Here is a 15,631-nt window from a genome sequence, read left to right as displayed (position 1 = left end):
TCTTTGCACACCTCTAAAAGGGAGCAACCCTTGATGGAATTCTAGGAATAAATCTCGAGCCCTCTTCTTTCTTTCCTTCAAGTGATCAGTTTTATTTCTCGGTTGAGTTTACTCTTCACTCTGAGATGGAGTTGTGACCCCATGGATTGGGATGGGTTGGGCAATGGGTGTTGGAATACTGTGCTGTGCAACAGTCTTGGGCACATGTAAAGCGAAGATGCTTTCAAAAATAATGAAGTGAGAAGTTTCTAAATATCAAAAGAATTATCATAAAGAGCAGTAAACAGTAAAAAAAAACTAAATCAAATCAATATTTGGTGTGACCGCCCTTTGCATTTAAAACTGCATCAATTCTCTTAAGTGCACTGTCGTGCAGTTTTATAAGAAAATTGGCTGGTAGGTTGTTCCAAGCATCTTGGAGAACTTGCCACAGTTCCTCTGCAGACTTTGGCTGTCTCACTTGCTTTTATCTCTTGAAATTATCTTCTAGAAATGAAACACCTCAGTTTCGTTGGCTGCGTAAGTCTAGGAAGAGAACCTCCGGCCCCGCCAAACTTTCGAGATTGAGCTGTGTTTGATCCCATCCCCAGACCTTGGTTTGTGTGGATGCTGTGTCATTTGCTACCCTGTTACAAATTAATGCCACGAAATAGCAGATAGACTGCATACGATTGAAAGAATTATATTTATGAATCTTAACTGAAGGGTTAGTAAAAAATAACAAAAAGAAAAGGGCCCATTCTAACTAAACAGTCAAATGTGCACAAGTTGAAGCTCATCTTGAACTTCTCAGTCACTCACGCGCTGGGCCCTCAGGCAACGGGAAAGCACACACCATCTTCTGAACGTCACTCGCAATCCATCTCGAACGAACGGGTCTTCTACTGATTGCACACTACGACCAGTTCTCCCCAGCGTCTTCTCCCTTCATCTCCTCTCGAACAAAAAAAAACCTCAAGCCCAACCTTACTGTCCCTCACCAAGAAAACCTCCCACTAATTGGATGGCACACATTCCACATCATCCCTTATCTTCAACAATAACCCAAACAGGCTGAAAGCAGAACAAACAGCTCTTACAAAACTGCTAAATGAAATACCTACAGCATAACAGTGAAGGTGTGAACCAGGGCATTACAGAAACATATAAAATGATGAAAGGGATAGATAAGATAGAGGCAGGAAAGTTGTTTTCACTGGTAGGTGAGACTAGAACTAGGGGACATGGCCTCAAGATTCAGGGGAGTAGATTTAGGACGGAGACGAGAGTGGTGAATCTGGGGAATTCTCTGCCCAATGAAGCAGTGGAGGTTACCTCAGTAAATATATTTAAGCCAAAGTTGGATAGATTTTTGCATAGTAGGGGAATTAAGGGTTATGGGGAAAAGGCAGGTAGGTGGAGATGAGTCCATGGCCAGATCAGCCATGATCTTATCGAATGGCGGAGCAGACTTAATGGGCCAGATGGCCGACTCCTGCTCCTATTTCTTACGTTCAGACAGCCTTGATGTTGCTAAATTAGGGGCTCTGTGGAGGCCAGATAAAATTCTCTGTTGTCCAGGTCTTCTGAAGTACTGTAGATAGCAGTTGCCCTTGTCAGAATTCACTGCAGAGACAAAGAGTGAGATGGAGAAAGGGTTTTATTTTTCAGTATATTAGTAAACAAAATTTATTCCACAGGGTAGATGACACTCTGAAGATGTAGTTTTGTCAAACTCGAACCTCCCAATCCCAATGGATTATCCAGCATTAAGAAAACATTTCCCTGATTTTAATAAAAATATATTTCAAGTTCTTCATGACCTTGTTCTATCCCTATCTTCTCCATCCCTTCTCTAGCCCCTCCAACCTATCAATATTGTGGTGCCTTTTGTGGACCCATAATCCAGTTCTTCCTCTGACATCCGTTACTCCAGTCTCACTATCCCAGGCTCTGCAGTCTTTGGCATACGGCCCTTCCACAGTGAGTGTGTGCCAATATCTCCCTGCTCCAAACAGCTCTTGATCAAGGGCTATGCATTGTCCTGGCCTAACCAGCACCAAATACCATGACTAGGAGTTGGAAGAGTTGCTGGGAAACAAATGTCCAGGGTAGGAGTCTGAAGTATTCTAAGGCCTGGCCTTTGTCCTGGGCCTTCCACACCAACATCTGCCCCTAGAAATGTGAGGAGGCAAAGATTTCCCATTCCTGACACATAGGTACTGAGGTGGAGGGGTAGGGAGGGAGCAGTGGAGTGGTGAGTTGATGAAGGGGAGGAGAAGGTGGCGGTGCGATGCAGTGCACGCAGCCGCTCCAAAATGATATCGTATTTGTAAGTAGGTACTGCGCACAATCCTGATTTGATGGAGACAGACATGAGAAACACGGAGGAACATCTGGAGAAACTTCTGAAATGCCTGCTTCGCTGCCACTGCTACTGTGCGATCGAGAATCTCCGGAGGGGAAGGCCCCAAATCCTCGGCTTTGCCTATTGCCTGTTGCCGGGGCCGGGGTCGAAGCGCTGGGTAGAGATGGCGCTCGGTGCTTGGTGTTGGAGGGCTGGTCGGAGGCTTGAAGCTTTCGGACGGACTCGGAGTCGGACTGTGGTTGGGTGCTTCCAGGGTGCTGCACCAGCAAGTTTGCAGCGCTGGAAGCTCATGGCAGGAAGAGTTTTTCTTCCTTCTACCATCTGCATGAGATGATGGGACTTTAGAGAGACTCTGAGACTTTTTTTTACCATTCCCATGGTCTGTTCTTTATCAAATTACAGTATTGTTTTGCACTGTTGTAACTATATGTTATAATTATGTGATTTTTGTCAGTTTTTTTAGTCTTGGTTTGTCTTGTGTTTCTGTGATATCATTCTGAAGGAACATTGTTTCATTTCTTAATGCATGCATTACTAAATGACAATAAAAGAGGACTGCGTGTCCTCATAATCTAATCTAAAAAAAACTACCCACCCAGTTTTCAGATGAGCAGAGAACTGGGCCCTAGACCCACCTGGACTGCTCTTTTCCATTTGCAGTTTGGGACTTCACTCACTGAAGGTTAGAAGGATGACGGGAGATCTTATCGAAGATCCTGAGGGGGACTGATAGGGTGGAGGCAGAGTAGGAGTCTCCCCTTCCTGGGACATTTAAAACTGCGACCATGGTCCAGCATAGGGCATGTAGATATCAGATGAAGGGGAGAAAGAGACGCAGGAGACGACAGATGCTGGAACCTGGCGCAACAAGCAATCTGTCGGAGGAACTCAGTGAGAAGAGAATGAGGGAAGGTTTGTGAGGGACTGCCGACATTTCAGGACAAGGTCCCGCACAGAAGAGAGAAGAAGGAAATTGACCTTCCCAAGGAATCATGAATCTCTGGAATTCTCTCCCTCAGACAGTTGTGGAAGCAGAACCAATAAATTCTAGTTCATTTGGTAATCCTTCATCCAGAATTCTCAGGATACCAGCAAAAGAAAGAGCAGATTTTGTTTCAAATGTTATGCTAAACAAGTGTGAAAGGACATTTTTAGTTTACTCATGTTTATTCATGAGGGCAGTGCAGTTGTAGCTGAGAGAACATCATATCCTCTGAAGATATGGCACAACATGGTGCTCAGTATGGTCATTCATTTGATTTATTATCGTTGGAATGTACTTTACAGTTGTTTATCTTTAAAATGTAGAATTGAAATGTAAAATGCTGTTAGTAAAAGGGTAAGGAAATGGCATATAATGGGGCAATTTATTTAAAGGTTTATGAATAGAATACCAGCATGTGATACAGTACTGTATAAAAGTCTTAGGCACATATACAGTGCCTAGAAAAAGTTTTCACTCCCCTTGGAAGTCTTCATGTTTTATTGGTTTACAACATTGAATCACAATGGATTTAATTGGGCTGTTTTTAGACACTGATCAACAGAAAAGACTCTTTTGTGTCAAAGTGATAACAAATTTCTACAAATTGGTCTAAATTTATTACTAAACACAAAATAAATGTTGCATAATTGCTCACCCCTTTCAAGTCAGTATTTAGGAGATGCACCTTTTGCAGCAATTACAGCCTCAAGTCTGTTTGGATAGGTCTCTATCAGCTTTGCACATCTGGACACTGCAATGTTTCACCATTCTTCTTTACAAAGCAGCTCATATTGCATGGGGATTGTGAATGATCAGCTATTTTTAAGTCCAGCCACAAACTGGATGAAGTCTGTACTCTGACTTGGCCACTCCAGGACATTAACTTTGTTGTTTTTAAGCCATTCCTGTGCAGTTTTGGCTTCATGCTTGGGGTCATTGTCTTGCTGGAAAACAAATCTTCTTCCAAGTCGCAGTTCTCTTGCAGACTGCATCAGATTTTCCACCAGGATTTCCCTGTTTTGCTGCATTCATTTTACCTTCCACCTTCACAAGCCTTCCAGGGCCTGCTGCAGTGAAGCATCCCCACAGCATGATGCAGCCTCCACCATGCTTCATGGTAGGGATGGTCTGTTTTTGATAATGTTTGGCTTACACCAAACATAGCGTTTAGTCTGATGTCCAAGGAGCTCAATTTTGGTTTAATCAGTCCATAGAACTTTCTTCCAGCTGACTTCAGAGTCTCCAACATGCCTTCTGGCAAACTCTAGCTGAGATTTGATGTGAGTTTTTCTTCAAAAGTTGCTTTCTCTTTGCCACTCTCCCATAAAGCTGCAACTGGTGAGGCACCCAGGCAACAGTTGTTGTATGCGCAGTCTCTCCCATCTCAGCCACTGAAACTTGTAACTCCTCCAGAGTTGTCACTCATCCCTTTTTTGCACGGTCACCCAGTTTTTGAGGACAGCTCGCTCCAGGCAGATTTACAGCTGTGCCATATTCTTTCCGTTTCTTGATGATTAACTTAACTGTACTCCAAGTGCCTTGGAAATTCAGTGCCTTGGAAATTTTCTTGTATCCATCTTCTGACTTGTGCTTTTCTATAACTTTTCCGCAGAGTTGTTTGAAGTGTTCTTTTGTCTTTGTGGTGTAGTTTTTGCCAGGATACTGAGTCACCAGCAACTGGACCTTCCAGATACAGGTGTATTTTTACTACAATCAATCGAAGCACCTTGACTGCCCACTGGTGATCTCCACTTAACTAATTAAGTGGCTTCTAAAACCAGTTGGCTGTGCCAGTGATGATTAGGTGTGTCAAATTAAAGGGGGTGATACTTATGAAATCTATTATATTGGATTTTATATTTCTAATTAATTTAGATCACTTTGTAGAGATTTGTTTTCACTTTGACACGAAAGAGTCTTTTTCTGTTGATCAGTGTCAAAAAAGCCAGATTAAATCCATTGTGATTCAATGTTGTAAAACAATAAAACATGAAAACTTCCGAGGGGAGCAGGGTGAACACTTTTTATAGGAACTGTATATAGCCAGGGTGCCTAAGACTTTTCCACAGAGGGGTTCACCCTCTTGAGAGATGTTCTGACGTTGGCCCCTGAGACACCGGCTGCTACAGGGATTCGCATAGGAGTCGTTTTATTCTCTCTTTCAAAACGTGTATAAACGGCACTGAGCTCATCTGGAAGTGAACTATCACAGCCATTCATGATATATTAGGCTTGGCTTTGGCCTGCAAACCCTGCCAGAACTGAAATGCATCCAATCCCATCTCTAACCTCAGTCAGAATTGTCTCCTCGCTCGTAAGATGGCTTTCTTTATTTATTTACTTACTTACCTGCCGTAGTACAGCGTGAAATAGGTCCCTCCTGCCCTTTGAGCCGCGCTGCCCAGCAACCCCCAATTTAACCCTTGCCTGGTCATGGGACAATTTACAATGACCGATTAACCTAACTAGTGTGTCGTTGGACTTTGGGAGAAAACTCGTAAGTTCCTCGTGGGGGATGTACAGACACCTCACAGCTGGCGTCAGAATTGAACTCCAAAGCTGCAACAGCGTCGCGCTAGCCGCTACGTTACAAAGACGCCTTCCGCGAGTCACACCCGGATTACCCGTCTTGAATGCCAGAGATCCAGCCCTCAGCAGGCTATGAATCTCCAGGCTCACCCACAGCTCTTTGACCTGGGCGAAGGCACACATCCATCCACACGGGTTTTGATGAAGTTCGGTGACAACTGTGGCGTATTCATTCAGACTCGAAGATGAATCCCTGAATATTGTCCAGTCCACCGACTCAAAGCAGTCCTGAAAGTGCTCCTTTGCGCCCCACAACGCCAACTTTGTTGGTCCTCGTCATTGGTGCTGCTGTCTTTGAAGTCTGCCTATATGCTGGGAATAGAATTACAGCCAGGATAACGGACTTTTCCAAGTGTGGGAGTGGGGTAACATGGTAAGTGACCTCCAGATTCCTTCCAACATTTTGTGTGCGTTATTCTGTATTTCCAGCAAAATCTTGTGTGTTTATGTTTGTATCCTCTCTAGTCACAGCTGAGCTCCCGGAGGAATGGAAAGTATCCAAAGTTGTCGCTTTTTTTTGATGAAGTTCAGTATGGATAATCCAGCAAATTATAGTCTGCTAAGCCTCACATCAGTGGTAGAAAAGCTTTTGGAGAGAATTCTTAGAGTTAGGATTGATTTGCATTTGGGAAAGCATGGGCTTGCAATGAATAATCAAAATGGCCTTTAGCGGGGCTGGCCAGGCTTCACAAACTTGATTGAATTTATTGTGGCGGTGACAAGGATGATGGTTGGGCGTAGGTCAGTATATGTTGTCTACGTGGACTTTAGTGAGTCATTTGACGAGGTCCTCCATGGTGGAATGATCCAGAACATTGAAAAGCATGGGATCTACAGTGACTTGACAGATTGGGTCCAAAATTGGCTTGGCTGTGGAAGCCTGTGAAACTCTGCAGACGTAAGTTGAGTCTAATTTATGTGTTTTGTTTTGAGAATGTTGTTGTGGGCTTCTTTGACTCTGACATCGCAATATGTTTGTTATAAAACATATGTCGAGTTTATTGGCTGTGCTGTTCTGCAGGGATCAGTGCTGGGACCTCTGTAGTTTATGACGTAACCAAATGACTCGGACAAAAATGTGGATGGACTGATTAGTAAGCTTGCAGATGGCAGAATAATTCCCAATTCCCTCTCTCACCCGGTCTCCTTACTTGCCCATCACCTCCTTCTGGTGCTCCTTCCCCTCCCTTTTCTTCCATGGACCTCTATCTTCTCCTATCAGATTCCCCTTTCTCCAGCCCTTTTTCTCTTCCACCAATCGACTTCCCAGCTCTTTACTTCACCCCTCCCCCTCTCCCGGTTTCACCTATCACCTACCACCTTGTACTTCTTCCTCCCCTCCCCCCACCTTCTTACTCTGACTTCTCATCTCTCTTTTCTGGTTCTGATGAAGGGTCCCCACCCAAAACATCGACTGTTTACTCTTTTCCACAGATGCTGCCTGACCTGCTGAGTTGCTCCAGCATTTTGTGTGTGTTCCATCGATCCCCAGCATCTGCATATTTTCTCTTGTTTGTGGTTCCTTAAGGTTGTTATAGCCAGGGATGGTAATGGGGACAAGCTCCCATAAGACCATAAGACAAAGGAGCAGAAGTTGGCCATTCGGCCCATCGAGTCTGCTCTGCCATTTTATCATGAGCTGATCCATTCTCACATTTAGTCCCACTCCCCCGCCTTCTCACCATAACCCTTGATGCCCTGGCTACTCAGATACCTATCAATCTCTGCCTTAAATACACCCAATGACTTGGTCTCCACTGCCGCCCATGGCAACAAATTCCACAGATCGCCACCCTCTGGCTAAAAAAATTTCTTCGCGTCTCTGTTCTGAATGGGCGCCCTTCAATCCTTAAGTCGTGCCCTCTCGTACTAGATTCCCCCACCATGGGAAACAAATTTGCCACATCCACTCTGTCCATGCCTTTCAACATTCGAATTGTTTCTATGAGTTCCCCCCTCATTCTTCTAAACTCCAAGGAATACAGTCCAAGAGCAGACAAACGTTCCTCCCACCAGCTATTAAGTGCTCCTAATGGCGTACACCTCAAATAGCCTCTGACAACCAAGTCCAGATCCTGGCCTTCACATGTGGTTCAGCTACTAAGCCCAGTGGAACGGTTTCTACTGACAGAAGGAGCAAAGGTGTGTTTCTGATTCCTTAAAACTCATTGCTTCGGGCAGATGGGGCTCGTCAGCTGTGATTAGCAGCTCATCGAGGAGAAGGGAAACTCTGATCTCAAACCTCCGCTGCCTTACAGCTATAGCCACTCATGGAGAAGGCTCCAGGAGTGAACCCCAAGGGAACCATCCGGAGCTGGAGTCCCTAAGGCAGTCCTAAGTTGAGTTCAATGCTGACTGGCAACTCCAGCAACGCTGCTGGTACCAAACCGTATCAGTGTCTGCCATTCCTATGGGTTCATCAGATGCAGAGAGAGGGGGAGTTTGCTACATGGGCAACAGCTTTCTCTCCGTATCGGACTGCCCCAGCTTGTGTATCTAGACAGTGAGGATGCAACATCCATGGTAGACAGACCCTGGCCAACAGAAACCCTCTGAAGATCTATTGCGGATACGTATGGAGAGGTGGCAAGATGGATTCCAATCCAGACAAAGTATTGCACTTTGAGCAGATAAACGTAAGAGAGAGCATACAGAAAATGGCAACACCGTTAAGGGCATAGTTGTACATAGGGACCTTGGGGTATAAGTCCGTTGGTCCCTGTAAGTGGCAACACAAACAAATAGGGTGATAAAGCATATTTCATACTTATTTTCATTGGTTTTGGTATCGAGTATGAGAGTGGGGAGATCATGATGCACCTGTATAAAACTTTCGTATGACATGAGCAATCATGGTCTTGACCATGATTTTTCTTAGCAAATTCTTTTCTACAGAAGCGGTGTGTCATTGCTTTCTTCTGGCCAGTGTCTTTACGGGATGGGTGACCCCAGGCATTATCAATGTCTGCCTGGCGTCGGTGGTCACACAACCAGGGCTTGTGATATGCACCAGCTGCTCATACGACCATCTACCGCCTACTCCCATGGCTTCACGGGACCCTGATCGGGGGGTTGGGGTTAAACAGGTGCTACCTCTTGCCCAACGATGACCTGCAGGCTAGTGGAGGGAAGGAGCACCTTACACCTTCTTTGGTAGAGACCCCGTCGCCCAATACTGGAGTATTTCTGACCACTGCACTACAGGAAAGACGTGGAGGCGTTGGAAGGATACAGACGAGGTTCACTGGGATGTTGGCTGGATTAGAGTGGTAACAATAAGGATCACCTGTCAGTTCTTTACTAGAGGCCCAGCCTATTTTATCTCTCCTCATGAAGCTACATCCACTTCTGTACCCAAGGAATCAATACGGTGAACATTCATTGTTAAGTACTCTCTTTGTTGCCGCCATATCCTTCATTAACTAGGGAGGAGACTTGGATACACTGTTCCAGGTGAGGTTGGACAAACCTGGGTTGCTACCACTGGAATGTCAGAGGCTGAAGAGAGACCTGATAGAAGTTTATAAAATTATGAGAGGCAAATATAGGGTAAATAATTGGAGCCTTTTTTTTTTACCAGGGTAGAGATGTGAAATACGGAAGAAAGGAGTTTGAAGGTAAGAGGAGAAGGTAAAAGTTTAAAGGAGGTTTACAAGATGGGATTTTTTAACGCAGGGAGTTGCAAGTGCTTGAAACAGATATGATAATGACATTTAAGAGGCACTTAGACAGATGTACAGGCACAAACCGTGAGTGAAGTTGGTTGAGGTCATTTTAATTCAGCATCATGATCGGCGCAGAGGTGGTGGGCTGAAGTGCCTTTTATGTACCATTTCTCACCTTAAGCAGCAGTACATTGCAATACGTAATAATAAAAATATGAATTACAGTATGATATATATATTTTAAAAGGTAAATTAAAACAGTAGAGCAAAAAGAGAGAAAAAAAAGTAGTGAGGTAGCATTCATGGATTCAATGTCCATTCAGAAATTGGATGGCAGAGGGGAAGAAGCTGTTCCTGAATCGCTGAGTGTGAGCCTTCAGGCTCCTGTACCTCCTACCTGATGGTAGCAATGAGAAGAGGGCATCTCCTGGGTGATGGGGCCCTTAACGATGGATGTTGGTGTTTTGAGGCATTGCTCCTTGAAGTTCGCAAACGCAAGGAAGTTTGCAGATGCTGGAAATCCACAGTAACACACACACAATGCTGGAGGAACTCAGCAGGTCAGGCAGCATCTATGAAAAGGAGCGAATAGTCAATGCTTTTGGCCGAGACTGGTGTCCTGGATGCTGGTGAGGCTCGTGCCCAAGATGGAGCTGACTGAGTTCACAACTTCCTACAATTATTTCGATCCTGTGCAATGCACCCCTCACACCACCCCCCCCCCAATACCAGATGGTGATACAGCCAGTCAGAATGCTTTCCATGGTAATTTGCTAGAGTCTTTGGTGACACACCAAATCTCTCCAAGCTCCTAATGACCACTTTGACACAATGCATTATAATGCATTTTCTCACCTATCCCCATCACCTCCCTTGTGTGCTCCTATCCTTTCCCTTTCTTCCATGGTCTCCTGTCCTCTCCTATCAGATTCCCCCTTCTCCAGCCCTTTATCCCTTTCACCAATTGACTTCCCAGCTCCTTACTTGACCCCTTCCCCCTCTCCCGGTTTCATCTATCACCTGCCACCTTGTACTTCTTCCTGCCCTCCCCCCACCTTCTTATCCTGACTTCTCCCCTTCCTCTTCAGTCCCGAAGAAGGATTTCGGGCTGAAACATTGACCGTTCATTCTTTTCCACAGGGTGCTGCCTGGCCTGCTGAGTTCCCCCAGTATTGTGTGTGTGTGTGTGTGTGTGTGTGTGTGTGTTGCTTTGGATTTCTAGCACCTGTAGATTTTCTTGTGTTTGTTAAACATTTTGTCCCTGGGATGAACTTTTATTTTGTTTCAAATTGTATTCATTCTTGTATACTGAATGCGCAGTTTGGTCCTTTCTCTAAACGTTGTTCAGGATTACGTGCCCGTGACGCTGCGGCAAGTAAGTTTTTCATTGCACCCCTGCGTACATTACGTGCGCATATGACAATAAACTCAACACATGATGCATAACACACCTAATGTAACATAATAAGAGACACAACATTCACAAGGAAAAAAAAACAGAAATTACACTTTAATTATGCTCAACTTTTACAAGGAAGAAGACAATTAGAACAAAAATGTAGGATTAACGTGAATGAAATTCAGTTTTTGTAGGTTCACATGGAAGGTATTTACCAATCAGAAAAGGAACCCAGAAAGAGCAGCAAGGCAAATGTTCATATTTTGTTGAGGCATAATAATAGGTGAAGTAATCAGTGCCTGATATAATCACAGGAAATGATCAATATTTGACAATATTGCAGGTTATATATTATTAATATTTACAGTATTTGCATATATATTGACATTTCCTCGAGATATTGTTTGCAGGCCATTAATATTCCACTTATTAAGATGATTTCTACGATACCAGCGACAGGAAGAAACGAAAACTAAATCAAGCAGGTGCAATATAAGTTTTAAAACATATTAATGCAGGAAATGATGAGATTTCGGATAGATACATTTCCATGACCCTGATGGCTTTCACCCCCGGATATTAAAAATAGTCAAGAAGGAAAGAGCAGAAATGTTATTCGTTGGATTCAATAAAGGGATGGGGATGATGCTAGCGTTGCACCTTGAGAGTCATCTTGTTGAGCCACTGAAGTCCTTCTGGTGAAGGCGCTCCCACGGGAGTGTTTGGGAGGGAGTTATAGTGACAATCCTCCAATCTTGCCGTTGGGTTTGGTGGTTTGGGTGCCTCAATGACCTGGAGAGCTATGTTAGATGGTGTCAGGGCTTTCTTGATGGAGTAGGGTTACCCATGCCAAACAGGTCAAAGGGTAGAGGCCAGGCTAAGAGTGGCCCACCGGTCCTTCAGAATCAAGGGTTCAGCTCAGGGCTAACAATTTTGACTGGTAAAACAAAATTGTTATGGAAGCAGCAATGAAGAATCCTTCTACATCTGAGGAAGACCTGAAACCTACTGGAGATGGAGGACTTTCATTGCTGCCCCAAACACCAGTGATGTAAGTAATTATAGTGACAATGAAGGACTGGTGACGTATTTCCAAGTCAAAATGGAGGTGGTGTTTCCACGTGTCGCGTTGCCTTTCTCCTTCGTGGTGACACAGGATGCTGTCTGGATTAGAGTCCATGTCTTATGAGGATAGATTGAGCAAGCTAAGCCTTTTCTCTTTGGAGCAAAGGAGGTAGCAATAGAGGTGTACTGGACGATGGGAGGTATTGACTGAATGGATAGCCAGAGACATTTTCCTAGGGCCAAAATGGATATCATGAGGAAGCATAATTTTGAGATGATTTTTGGAAAGTAATGGTGGGGTGGGGGGTAATGTCAGGGTTAATTTTTTTTACATAGGGAATGGTGGGTGTCTGCAACACCTTGTCGGGGTGGTGGTAGAGGCAAACACATTAGGGACATTTAATAAATGCTTAGATAGGAACATGGTTGATAGAAAAATTGAGAGCTATGTAAGAGGGAAGGGTTAGATTGACCTTAGAGTAGGATATAAGGTCAGCACAACATCATATGCCCATAGGAACATGAATCTCAGGATTGTATATGGTGACATCTATTACTTTGATAATAAAATTTACTCTGAACTTTGTCCTGGCAGGTACTGAGCCTCGTGAGAGATGTTGGCATCAGGCCATTGAGTATCAGGACACAAAAGTACTGGAGCTGGGACGTCATGTTACGACTGTACAAGTCGCTTGTGAGACCGTACTTGGAGTATTGTGTGCAATTCTGGTCACTCAACCGTCGGAAGGGTTTATTAAGCTGGAAAGAGTGCTGAGAAGATTCAGGAGGTTGTTATCTGATCTGGGGGGCTTGAATTATGGGGAAAGGCTGGATAGACGAAGGGGTCTGTTTCCCTTCTGTATAACTCTAAGACTTAACTATCATATATGGACATATAAACAAATTATAATCATTGCTATATACATGAATAGAGTCTGTGATTGAATGAGAACTGGGCTAAAATAAGGTGGGGGTGAAGTATGACTAGTCACACTATAGTACACAGGATGAATATGGAACCTGTTTAGGATCCTGACACTGGAAGCCGCAGGCTTTCAAACTCCGTTCCCTTCACACCGATCACCACCACATCTCAAATTCCACTGCTAAAAGTCCTGATTACACCCCATTCAATTGCAACCTGACCCTGACCCAACCATGGAGGCCTTGATTATATCAGGCAGTAGTAAATCAAGGCAACTGGATTTGCTGTGTTGTTGAGAAGACTTTTCGCCATTCGTCCAAGAGGCTTCTTCAGTTCTGATCCATGGTGGGTAGTTCTTCGGCTTATAAACCCCGTGAGTTGTTTAAAACTGTAGTAATCACATGAGGGTCGTTAAGAGTCGTAGAGGTAATGAGAGAGTCATTAGTCTTATCTTTGCATGAATGGAGGGGTAAGCTGTTGTGGAGACGCCGGGGTAGAGATGTTAGGACTGCTTTGTAAGTAGCCGATAGGTGGTGTTGAACCCCCATCCTCTCTGTTCAGGGATGGGTTTTCCAGTTTGACAAAGGTGGCTTCCTTAACCCCTCTTTCAAACCGCCTGTCCTCCCTGTCCAAAATGTGCACATTGTTATCATCAAAGATGTGTCCCCTGTCCTTTAAGTGTAGGTATACAGCCGAGTCTTGACCCGAGGTGTTAGCCTGCCTATGCTGGGCCATCCATTTGTCTCGCCAATGTACAGATCTGTGCAGTTCTCATTGCATGTACAATATTGCTCTGATAATGTTTGGGTGTAGGATCCTAGTTTCTCTCTGAGTGTGTTTGCAAGCTGGAAAAACACAGGGGTTTGGTGTTTGTTGATTATACTCCCAAGTGCGTCCCTGTGCCGGCCCCCGAGGACAAGGAGGTGCGGCCCCAGCACGTAGGTGTTTGGTGAACCTTCCTATTGAGGAGATATTTCTGGGCCTCAGTGTCTTCAATCATTAGTTACAGAACTGTCATAAATAAGAGCAGGATGGGGCTGGGAAATTTTTAGACAAGGGGTTCCCAACCTCGCTCCATGGCATAAAAAAGGTTGGGAAGTCCCGCTTTAGTACTCAAAAACCATGTAGTACATTGGTGAAAGTATGATTCCTTTGACACATAACTTCTAACCCCAGCTTCTCCTGACCCCACATTTCTAACTTGCCAGTCCACACATGAACCAATTGTACAATTTAAAAGCCACCAAAAATGACAATATCTTAAACACAAAATAATCTGCAGATGCTGGGGTCAAAGCAACACTCACAACACGCTGGAGGAACTCAGCAGGTCGGGCAGCGTCCGTGGAAAAGATGGATTGATGTTTTGGGCCGGAACCCTTCGTCAGGACTGTAGGGGGAAGAGGCAGAGGCCCTATAAAGAAGGAGGGGGGAGGGTGGGAAGGAGAAGGCTGGTAGGTTCCAGGTGAAAAACTAGTAAGTCATTGTCATAGTCATACTTTATTGATCCCGGGGGAAATTGGTTTTTGTTACAGTTGCACCATAAATAATAAATAGTAATAAAACCAAAAATAATTAAATAGTACTATGTAAATTATGCCAGGAAATAAGTCCCGGACCAGCCTATTGGCTCAGGGTGTCTGACCCTCCAAGGGAGGAGTTGTAAAGTTTGATGGCCACAGGCAGGAATGACTTCCTATGACGCTCTGTGTTGCATCTCGGTGGAATGAGTCTCTGGCTGAATGTACTCCTGTGCCCAACCAGTACATTATGTAGTGGATGGGAGACATTGTCCAAGATGGCATGCAACTTGGACAGCATCCTCTTTTCAGACACCACTGTCAGAGAGTCTAGTTCCATCCCCACAACATCACTGAATGAGTTTGTTGATTCTGTTGGTGTCTGCTACCCTCAGCCTGCTGCTCCAGCACACAACAGCAAACATGTTAGCACTGGCCACCACAGACTCGTAGAACATCCTCAGCATCGTCCGACAGATGTTAAAGGACCTCAGTCTCCTCAGGAAATAGAGACAGCTCTGACCCTTCTTGTAGACAACCTCAGTGTTCTTTGACCAGTCCAGTTTATTGTCAGTTCATATCCCCAGGTATTTGTAATCCTCCACCATGTCCACACTGACCCCCTGGATGGAAACAGGGCTCACCGGTGCCTTAGCTCTCCTCAGATCTACCACCAGCTCCTTAGTCTTTTTCACATTAAGGTGCAAATAATTCTGCTCACACCATGTGACAAAGTTTCCTACCGTAGCCCTGTACTCAGCCTCATCTCCCTTGCTGATGCATCCAACTGTGGCAGAGTCATCTGAAAACTTCTGAAGATGACAAGACTCTGTGCAGTAGTTGAAGTCCGAGGTGTAAATGGTGAAGAGAAAGGGAGACAAGACAGTCCCCTGTGGAGCCCCAGTGCTGCTGATCACTCTGTCAGACACACAGTGTTGCAAGCACACGTACTGTGGTCTGCCAGTCAGGTAATCAAGTAAGGGGAAAGATAAAGGGGTGAGGGAGGGGATGCAGCGAGGTGATAGGCAGGAAAGGTGAAGGAGGAATAGGGGAAAACACAATGGGTAGTAGAAGGAGGTGGAACCACGAGGGAGGTGATAGGCAGTTGAATGACAATGTCTTTCTGTCTGCTCTTT

At 44.7% G+C, this 15,631-nt stretch overlaps 1 long non-coding RNA gene across 1 annotated transcript; it reads left to right on the top strand.

The window, feature by feature from the left end:
- The first annotated feature begins 6,720 nt into the window (after positions 1-6,720).
- LOC140204442 (uncharacterized) lies at positions 6,721-12,937 on the top strand. The gene is made up of 3 exons (XR_011887613.1): positions 6,721-6,819; positions 9,502-9,538; positions 12,646-12,937. It is a non-coding gene; the product is annotated as an uncharacterized lncRNA (long non-coding RNA).
- Positions 12,938-15,631: the final 2,694 nt, after the last annotated feature.

This window comes from Mobula birostris, chromosome 10 (genome assembly GCF_030028105.1).
Source record: "Mobula birostris isolate sMobBir1 chromosome 10, sMobBir1.hap1, whole genome shotgun sequence".
In the NCBI taxonomy this organism is placed as follows: domain Eukaryota; kingdom Metazoa; phylum Chordata; class Chondrichthyes; order Myliobatiformes; family Myliobatidae; genus Mobula; species Mobula birostris.
The sequence above is the reverse complement of the archived record's forward strand: the minus strand, read 5'-3'. Positions and strand labels throughout refer to the sequence as shown.